We start from the raw sequence: 9,808 nt of genomic DNA on the forward strand, positions 1-9,808 counted from the left end.
TCCCTTCCTTGTCGCCAAGATCCATCACTTCTGCTGTTTCCTGCTCATTGTGGAAATTCAGTTGCATTGAACACTTGGTCTTAGACCAAGGAGAACTAGTCAGGAAGCTGGGAATTAGAGCTTTTGCCAAAAGTCTGTGTTCTCAATTTCTATACTCACCTCAACAACAAACAGCAATTTTCTGCTTTCGTTGACCCGACAAGATCCCAAAGTCCTATTTCAGTGATATGTGTGAAGAAAATTCGTTAGTCATTAGAAGAAGGTTACATGAAATCTTTACCTCAAACTCTACAGGAAAATAAATTTCAAATACACTTTAAAAAAAAACATTAAACTATTAGAAGAAAATATAAGCAAATACCGAAGACCATTTTTATTTTTACATATGGGCTAAGTTTCAGAAACAATGGAGCCAAAAGTGATGTTGTAAATGATGTATGCTCCTGGTCAAGGTCCCCAGGATCCTTTTGCTCTTGGGAATATTTCGTGCCAGTTTCTGCCGCAGAAGTTCTCTGGAAGATTGTCCTTCAAATACTTAAGCCTCCTGGGCTAGGAGCTTCCATGAGCTCCTCTTGCTAACTTCTTGTTTGTGTGTATGCTGGGGATTGAACCCAGGGCCTTGTGCATGCAAGGCAAACACTCTACCAACTGAGCTATATCCCCAGCTCCTGCTGGCTCCTTGAAACTGAGGCTACACTTAACCCTAAAACACATTCTTACTTCTTCCCCTTGTCATCCCAATTTCCTCACTTCACTTACAGTTTTCTCCTAAGAATGTTTCCCTAATAAATCACATACATTCTGATCTCTACTTCATTCTCTGTATGAAATTTGATTATGATATCTGACTTAACTAAATAAATCACAAATACTTATGTGGAAATAGGCCATAAATAAATTTTAAAAGGTATTTTTTATGTGTGAATCAAGTATATGTGTATAGCTCTGTATCAATGGCCTTAGTTGGGGGTCCTCCTCAAAATTCATATGTACAAATCCTAGTCCCAATTCTAAGAATGTGACTATATTTGGTGATAAGATCTTTTAAGAGCTAAATAAATTATAATAGGGCAATTAGGGCAGGTCCTGATGTTATCTGAGTGGTTGGTGTCCTTGTAAGAAAAGGAAATGGAACACACAGAGTGACCATAAAATATGTGTGCACAGAAGGACCATCATGAAAAGACACAGTGAGAATGTGACAACTTACAAGCAAAGGAGAGAGAACTCAACAGAAACCAAACCTACTGATGCCTTGACCTTGGACTTCTAGCCACCAGAAGTGTGAGAAAACATATTCCTGCCATTTAAGGCACCCAGTGTATGAAATCATTTTAATGGAAGCCCTAGCAATTATATAGATACAATCCATATAGAAGTGTGTGTGTGGTCTCTAACATGTATATGAGAAAACATTTCAAAACATAATCAAAATATACAAAACCACTATAAGTCATCAAGTTAAAAACATAGAAACATGGATACATAGGCAATTCATAGTAGAATGAATCTATTATATATATATATATATGATGAAGATGGATGGTCAGCTTCATTTTATCCTCCTTTTGGGCTGCATCGGCTCAACAGACAAGCCTTATCTCCCTACCATTCTCTCCACATTATTGTCCAACCCAGCTCTCTCCCATTATTATGCCACACCAAGTGCCTGGACAATTCTGTGCACAAGGTAGACACTAAATAACTACTTCAGGACAATGTAATCATGGTTTGAAGTGGGCAGAAAACCATTTTTAAGACAATTCAATTCAAGATGTTATCATGATGGTTCTGCAAAATCATGAAAGAGGAAGAACAACTAGCTTTGCCAAGTGCAAGAGAAGACCATTCATTACAAGTAATGGAAGAAATGCATATTAAAAGGCAATGGGGTTACTCTTCACAAGTTTGCATAATCATAACCAAAAGCTAGAGAGCTTTGCTACCTCCAGTGCAACAAAAGACATTTTTTTCATTTTGCTGGTGATATTGTTCATCAGTAAATACAATCTGACAATGCATTTCTGGTCACAAACTGTGAGGAGTAAGTCAAAACATGAAAAACACTATGTGAAATTAGAAATGCTTCCAAAAATCCAATAATAAAGGAATCATCACATAAATTCCAGGACATTCGTTCAAGGGAATAATATATAGACACCCAAAATGGCAAATATAAAAACCAAACACCAACATAAAAATTAATATAAATTCACAAATTTGTATGTAAATTACATATGCATTATAATTATAATTAGACAAACACATGCAAATAAAAAACAACTAGGAGCCAGGCTTGATGGTGTATGCCTGTAATTCCAGTGCCGCCGGAGGCTGAGGTAGGGGGATCGAAAGTTCAAAGCCAGCTTCAGCAGAAGCAAGGCGCTAAGCAACTCAATGAGATTCTGTCTTTAAGTAAAATACAAAATAGGGCTGAGGATGGGGCCAACTGGCTAAGTGCCTCTGAGTTCAATCCCTGGTACCACTACAAAATTAATAAAAATAAAAAACAACTATGACTAACACAAAAAAAATTTAAATGTTAGCTCTTCTTTTTTTTCTCTCTCTCTCTCTTCCTTTTTATGTATTTCAAACTTCCAAAATTTTAAGTTGTATATCTTGAAAAACTAAAATCTTATTGAGGAAAACAAGACATTCCTATGTATATAGATAAATGAAGCTTAGACAATGCTTGCAATTGGAAAAGGTATATTCTAACATAGGAATACTTAAATAAATAAAGGCTGGGACATTAATAATAACAGCTGACACTTTCTGAAATCTTACAATGTGCCCAACATTGTCTCCAGTGCTTTACAGAACTCTCTCATTTAGTCCTCCAGTAAGCTACTGAGGTAAATATGGTTATCTTCTGTAACTTAGCTGATAAGAACTTGAGACCCAGAGAGGTAAAGTAAACCATCCAAGTGCAAACAACAAGCAGTTATCAGAAAAGTGGCTAAGTGTCCCCCAAAACACATGCTTCCTCTTCATAGTGCAGGATTGTGACTGGGAAGTAGCTACTGAGCCAGGAACGGTTCCAGATCTGCCTCCTCCTTTCTCCCTCATCCTCCCCATTCCATACAGAAAGAGCCATGTTACTGGAAATCAGCACATCCTATAGTTTCCTCTTCAGCAGGTCAAACACTGATCTATGGAGGAGAGTTGGGTCTATAAATTAGGAGCCTGAAACTAAGATGAGCGATTAATTTCATTTTTTTTTAATGGTGTTAAAAAATGGCAATGCCTGGGCTGAGGCTGTAGCTCAGTGGCAGAGCGCTTGCCTAGCATCTGTAAGGCACTGGCTTCGAGCCTCAGCACCACATAAAATAAAATAAAGGTATTCTGTCCATCTACAACTACAAATTTTTTTTTTTAAATCACAATGTCTTCTTTACCAGTTCAATGGCCAACATTCAAAAAATTTTACTCCTCAGAATTGAAGAGAGTGCCAGGAAATGATAATTTTCCATCATGCTGGTGAAAATGAGTTTTTGTGGGCAATTAATAATATGTATCAAGAGTTCAATACTTTAGAAATCTTTAAAAGTTTTTTTTTTTCTTTTTGGTACCAGGGATTGAACTCAGGGACACTCAACCACTGAGCCACATCTCGAGCCCCATTTTTTCATTTTATTTAGAGACAGGGTTTCACTGAGTTGCTTAGCATCACACTTTTGATGAGGCTGACTTTGAACTCGTAATCCTCCTGCCTCAGCCTCCTGAGCCGCTGGGATTACAGGCACATGCCACTGCGCCCTGCTCTTTAAAACTTTGGATCTGGGAATTCTTTTGGAAATTTTCTTAATAAAAAAATAAGGAATATGAGTCATTTTATTTACGAGTCACTATATTGTTTATCTCCAAAATTTGTATAATAGAGACTAGTAAAAACCACTTAAATATTCAGTTAAAGGGAAGTGGAAAAATTATATTTTGGCCACACATAAGTTACTATGCAGCTATTTTAAATTATGTTGCAAGAGAATATTTAGCACCACAGAATGATCATGATACATTATACAGTGCGATTCCACTCTCATTGTGTTTTAAAAAAACACATCTATATCAGGCATGAATTTGCTCTTTCCACGCAGGTGCAAGAACTATCACATTCCTTCATTTTTCTGCTTTAAATGAAATCTGACTCAGAACTCCACCTCCGTGGCTGAAACTAAGCACCACATCAGGAACAGTTGGGGCACCCTCTCCCCACAACCTCCCTCCACCTCCACACACACACCTCTGTGTATCTTTATTCGGATTTTTGTGCTATCCCAGCGCTTGTGTGGCACCAAGAAAAGAAAGAGCTGCCTGTCTTTTGCCATGGCCATTTCCTCTGCTGGCGTTAACTCCTCGAACTACAGCTTGATAATGAAAGGGGACATGGGACAGCACTGCACCTGTCACAGACGTGGTGGTTGGAATTCTGTCCCCAGGGACACTCCCCAGAGGCTTGTCCGCTGCCAGGGGACTGGGAGGAGGAACCCTGCCATTCTCTCTTCTTAACCTCTTCAGCACTCTTCCGAGGTCATACTGCCCCTGTATTTAAGCTCCAGTTTCTCTCTCGCCTCCCCTGGGAAGGCAGTTCTGCCTTAATTCCATGGTAAGCCTAGTCTTCCAAATGAAGGCCTTGGTTGATTATTTCTTTGATGACTCCTGAGACCAAATAAACTGACCAGTCTCCATTCCCCAAATCCAACCCACATGGATACACACACACACTCAAAGACACATACAAACCCACACACAGATGCATTTAACCCTAAGAATTCAAAAAGGATGGGGCTGGGATATAGAGTAGTGGTAGAGTGCTTACCCACCATGTGCCAGGCCTGGGTGGTTCTATCTTCAGTATCACACACACACAGGAATTCAAAGGGATGAGTGTCTTATTCTGCCACCCCACCCCCATCCCAATATTAGGCATTGAATCCAGAGCTTTGCACATGCTAGGCAAACACTGATCTACTACAACACCTGCCTTTTTTTTTTTTTTTGAGATAGCTCTGGCTAGCCTGGCCTCCAAATTGTGATCCTTCCAACCTCAGCCTTCCACGTAGCTGAGATTACAGGCATACACTACCACACCCAGCATGAGTGACTTTTTTGCAGTTTCCAGAAGAGAGTGTGAGTGTGTATGTGTGTGTGTGTGTGTGCACATGTGTACGTGTGTGCACATGCGTACGTGTATGTTTATGTGTGTTGGGAGAAGAGAAATGGAAAGGGTGAAATGGGGGAAGTGGAGAAATTATCTTTCTGCTAAGCAGTGAGAACATGTCACCAGACCACCATATATGTCTGTATTCAAAAGTCTGAAAATGTTTCAAGTAATTTTCTCTGCATGCTGGAATTAAAGGAATATTCTTATTTTCTTCTTTGTATTCATATAATTTTCTACAAAAATATTTATCCTCAGGCCAAGAGTACATTTTTCTTTTCCTACTAAGATGTCAACTATATTTCTAATTTGTTTTCTTTCTTTCTTTCTTTCTTTTTTTTTTTTTTTTTTGGTACCGGGAATTGAACTCAGGGGAACTCAGCCTTTAGCCACATCTCCAGCCCTATTTTGTATTTATTTAGAGACAGGGTCTCACTGAGTTGCTTAGTGCCTCGCTTTTTGCTGAGGCTGGCTTTGAACTCGAGATCCTCCTGTCTCAGCCTCCCAAGCCGCTGGGAATACAGGCACATGCCACCACATCCAGTGTCAACTATATTTCTTTATTTTTTCTAATTCCTTTACCAAACTTATTAGTATGCAAACATTCTTTTAATGAAGAAAAACTAGGAAATAATACTAATTACTTTATTGAAGGTCAGAGACCATGATTGTAAAAGCACTTTGAAAGAAATAATGAGGACATTCCAAAACTGCTTTTTAAAATAATAGCTCCAAAGGAATCACCATGTAAGTTTATGAAGTGACTAAATTAAAGGTAACAATGGTGTGAGATATGAACACTTGAATTGATTTTACTTTTTCTTGATTTTAATCTTTTTTTCTTCTGTAGATTTTCCAGACATTGTTTCACTATCAGGCTGTGAACCCACATTGAAATTAAATTTTTTTAATTGATTTTATTTTTTAAATACATGCGAGCACAATGCATTACAATTCTTATTACACATATAGAGCACAATTTTTCATATCTCTGTATATAAAATATGTTCATACCAATTCATGTCTTCATACATGTACTTTGGATAATGATGTCCATCACATTTCACCAACATTGCTACCCCTCTGCCCCACCTCTTCTCCCGAAGCTAAATTTTTTATACTTAATGTTTAACCATCCCACTGAACTAAAACACAACCCTATTGGAACATGGGTTTACAGGTGGTCCCAAATTTGAAAAAGAATCACTATTACCCTTTCTTTTCCTTCTTTCAGAATCAGAGATTTTCATGATGACTGTCAACAGTCCAAACCACAAAATAGGAATGGAGATGGTGACCACCTCACAAAAAAGGTCCAGCAGCCCTATAGCCAGGCCTGGGATGAAGAGACTGCCATGCATTCTCCAGTAACTCACTACTCTAGAGACATCCCATCTCAATGCTGTCTCTCATCTTCACGCTTTTTCCCACTTGGTATCCGTCCAGATGTTAAAATGCAAGTCTTTCTTTTAAGAAATCTCCATCGCAAAGCCAGCATCACCCCTGGCTCCAGGACAGATAAGTCATAGATATGTGATCAAAGTTCCCTGGAGGGAGACGGGAGGTGGGAGGGAAACAGAAAGGGTAAAGAACAAAGTATTAGCAATGTTTTCCCAGCATTGGGCTCATCCGACTCAAGAATGCCTTGTATTCATTTACCAAACCCAAGCATTATTTGATGGTAATATATTTAAGGGGTTCTTTCCTTCTTCTCTGTTTCTCCAAGTGGCCCTTGGTCACCTGAAATTTTGACCAGGTTTGGTAGTAAAGAAAGGCAGCCCCTGCAGCAAGCTTGGTCAAGGAACTAGCTCATTTGCTGGCCATTGGCCCCAAATTCAGGTCCTGCTTCCTGCCTGAGATCTGCATATCCTTGGCCTTAGGAGCAGACCCCATCCACAGGGAGCTCAGAAAAGGAGAACAAGTGCCTGTGCATGTGAGAACTGGGGACAACAGAACTGTGTCCGACAGTCCCTCCAGCTCCACCGATTCCAGGAAAGTCTTGGTGTCAGCTGTACCCAAAGTGGGGAAGTGCTTAGACCTTTCTCTTCCAAGTCACATTGCTCTGCATCTGAACTGATAGACTGTGGTGCCCCTGAGGGCTAAGTCCTTAATGAGTTCAATATTTATTGAACTGCTAAATGCCAAACATTATACTTATCTGTCTTTTTAGTAATAAAAGCCTTAGTCAAAATAAGTATATAGTTTTTGTTTATTTGTTTCAATGGATGAATATTTCCCCAACCAACATGTAGGCCCTAGGAGGTCATAGACTTGAACCTGACACCTCCCGAGGGCTTAAATATCTAAGCTGTGACATTAATTAATTAATTAAGTAGTCAATAAAGTAATCAACTCACACACACAAAAAAAATGTTGTAGTTGACAGTGGCAGGAGGTGGAATGTACAGTGGAAATATTTTAGCTTTTGGAATTGGACCTATATTCAAATTTAGGCTTAACATCCTAATTCTGGTGTCCCAATATATAAAAGGAAATGATATTTATCTGATTGAATCCTAAGGATTTAATAAGTTAATGAACATGAAAGGCCTGGCATATTTAATTGCTATATAGTACCTGGTTCTTTCTAATGCATCAAAAAATTCTAATTTCTCACCTGGATTTCTCATTTCATTTTTTGGGAGACAGATTGTTTATGTTTCCCGTGTGTCCATGTGTTGGAGGTCTGATTCTGAGGGTGGTGGTGCTGGGAGGTCCTGTGGGGCCTGGTGGGAGGATGTTAGATCACTGAGGGGTGTTCCCTCAAAGGAAATTTTGGATCACTGGTCTCTCTTCTCTCAGCTCTAGTTGGAAATGCGACACTCTGCTCTAATACACGCTCCCAACTATGAGTTGCCACTGTCCACTGCTGTCACCTGAGGCAAAGCCAATGGGGACCCCTGCTTGATTTTGGACTTTGAACCTTCAACCACTGTTTAATTCTTAAGTAACTTATCTCGAGTATTCCATTGTGGTAACAGAAAGCTGACTAATACAATTGCCTTCAAAATGACAATAATGTTGCCTTCTTTGTGGTACTGTTGTACCACAAAGGATTAAGTTGTGAGGATTAAGTTGCTGCAGAAAGTTCCTTACACAGTGCTTAGCAAATATTCTCTCTCTACTCCTTACATTTCTCCCAATTTCATTTTGAAGCTAATGGATGAATAGAAGAGGCTGGAATAAAGGATCGGTTTAGCTCTCGATAAGAGTCTCAGAGCAAGTGTTTCTTAGTCTTTAATTCTTCAACACTTCCTGGGAAAGGAGACTGTAACAGACACCGCCTGTGCCCTAAAATTTATGCTCCTCTTTTTCTCAAGTCTAGAGTACCTGGGTTTTAATAACAGGATGCTCAGAATAAAACCACACTTCCTAGCATTTCCTGCAGCTAACAGTGGCCATGTGACTGAGTTACTATCAATGAATAGCAGTGATGAATGCACTTCTATACCCTGTCTTTACAGGAGAGGGGTGTGTGCCTTCCCTTCTCTCCTTCCCAGGCCTGGTGTTTGAGACTCAGTCACAGTGGTGAGCCACCGTGGACAATGTGGACAAGTACACTGACCTCTGGCAGGCAGACCATATGTACCAGTAGCTGTCTCAGTCTCTCCTACTACTGTCACAAAACACCCCAGACTGGGCAGTTTATACAGAACAGGTCTTTGACGCTCACAGTTCTAGAGGCCAGGAAGTCCAAGACCAAGGTGCTAGCAGATCTGGTCTCTGGTGGAGGCTCACTCTGTGTTTCATAGATGGGGACTCCTTGCCGCATCCTCCCATGGTGGAAGGGGTAAGGAAGCTCACTTCAGCCTCTTTAATAAGGGCATCGATCCAGTTCCACCCTCATGACTTAAATATCTCCCAAAGTCTCCATCAGAGACTTTTATTGTCATTTTGAAGGCAATTGTATTAGTCAGCTTTCTGTTATCTATATTATCTGGTGTGATGGCACCCACCTGAAAACCCTCAGAAGGCTAAGGCAGGAGAATCCCAAGTCTGAGGCCAGCCTCAGCAAAACTTAATGAGACCCCGTCTTAAAGCAAAAAAGGGCTGGGGTGGTAGCTCAATGACTGAGCACATACTGAGGAAAAAAGAAAATGGATACTATACACATTGGGTATTATGTTCCCACATATGAATTTGGGGTGAGGGGACACCAACATTCACACCATAGTAGTAGACTATGTCCCTGAACCATGGAGAAACCATGTCACCCCCGAATGCTTACATTCAGTCAGCAGAGTGAGAAATAAATATTTCTCTGGCTTAAACCACAGATACTTTGAGTCTTTATTGTTGCCTGTCATAACACAGAGATATTAGGAGATCTGTGAATATCCAACCTTTGTTAATGACAAATTTTGACCTTGGGCACTTTTTCAGCCTCCCCGGAGAGGCTCCCAGTCATCAGACAAGGCTGATCTGATTGGCTGGTGCTGTCTGCACCCCTCTTACTGGCTTGCCTGTCCACAGACATCAAGTCCCTGCAAATGGACAACCAGTCAGAATCCAACCTAGCTTTGAAAACCCCTTCCATGGCCACCCTTGTCTGTAAGGCTCTCCCTCCTAAATGAGAGTTCTCAGAGGATTTCCCTTGTCTGAGCTCCACGGCAGCTTCCAGCTACACAATGTTTTCTAGCTCACAGA

General features: G+C 40.2%; 1 non-coding gene across 1 annotated transcript; it reads right to left on the bottom strand.

The window, feature by feature from the left end:
* Nucleotides 1-590: 590 nt before the first annotated feature.
* Nucleotides 591-663, bottom strand: Trnaa-ugc (transfer RNA alanine (anticodon UGC)). Its single transcript has one exon. It is a non-coding gene; the product is annotated as a tRNA-Ala (tRNA).
* Nucleotides 664-9,808: the final 9,145 nt, after the last annotated feature.

This window comes from Callospermophilus lateralis, chromosome 16 (assembly GCF_048772815.1).
Source record: "Callospermophilus lateralis isolate mCalLat2 chromosome 16, mCalLat2.hap1, whole genome shotgun sequence".
NCBI classification, from domain to species: domain Eukaryota; kingdom Metazoa; phylum Chordata; class Mammalia; order Rodentia; family Sciuridae; genus Callospermophilus; species Callospermophilus lateralis.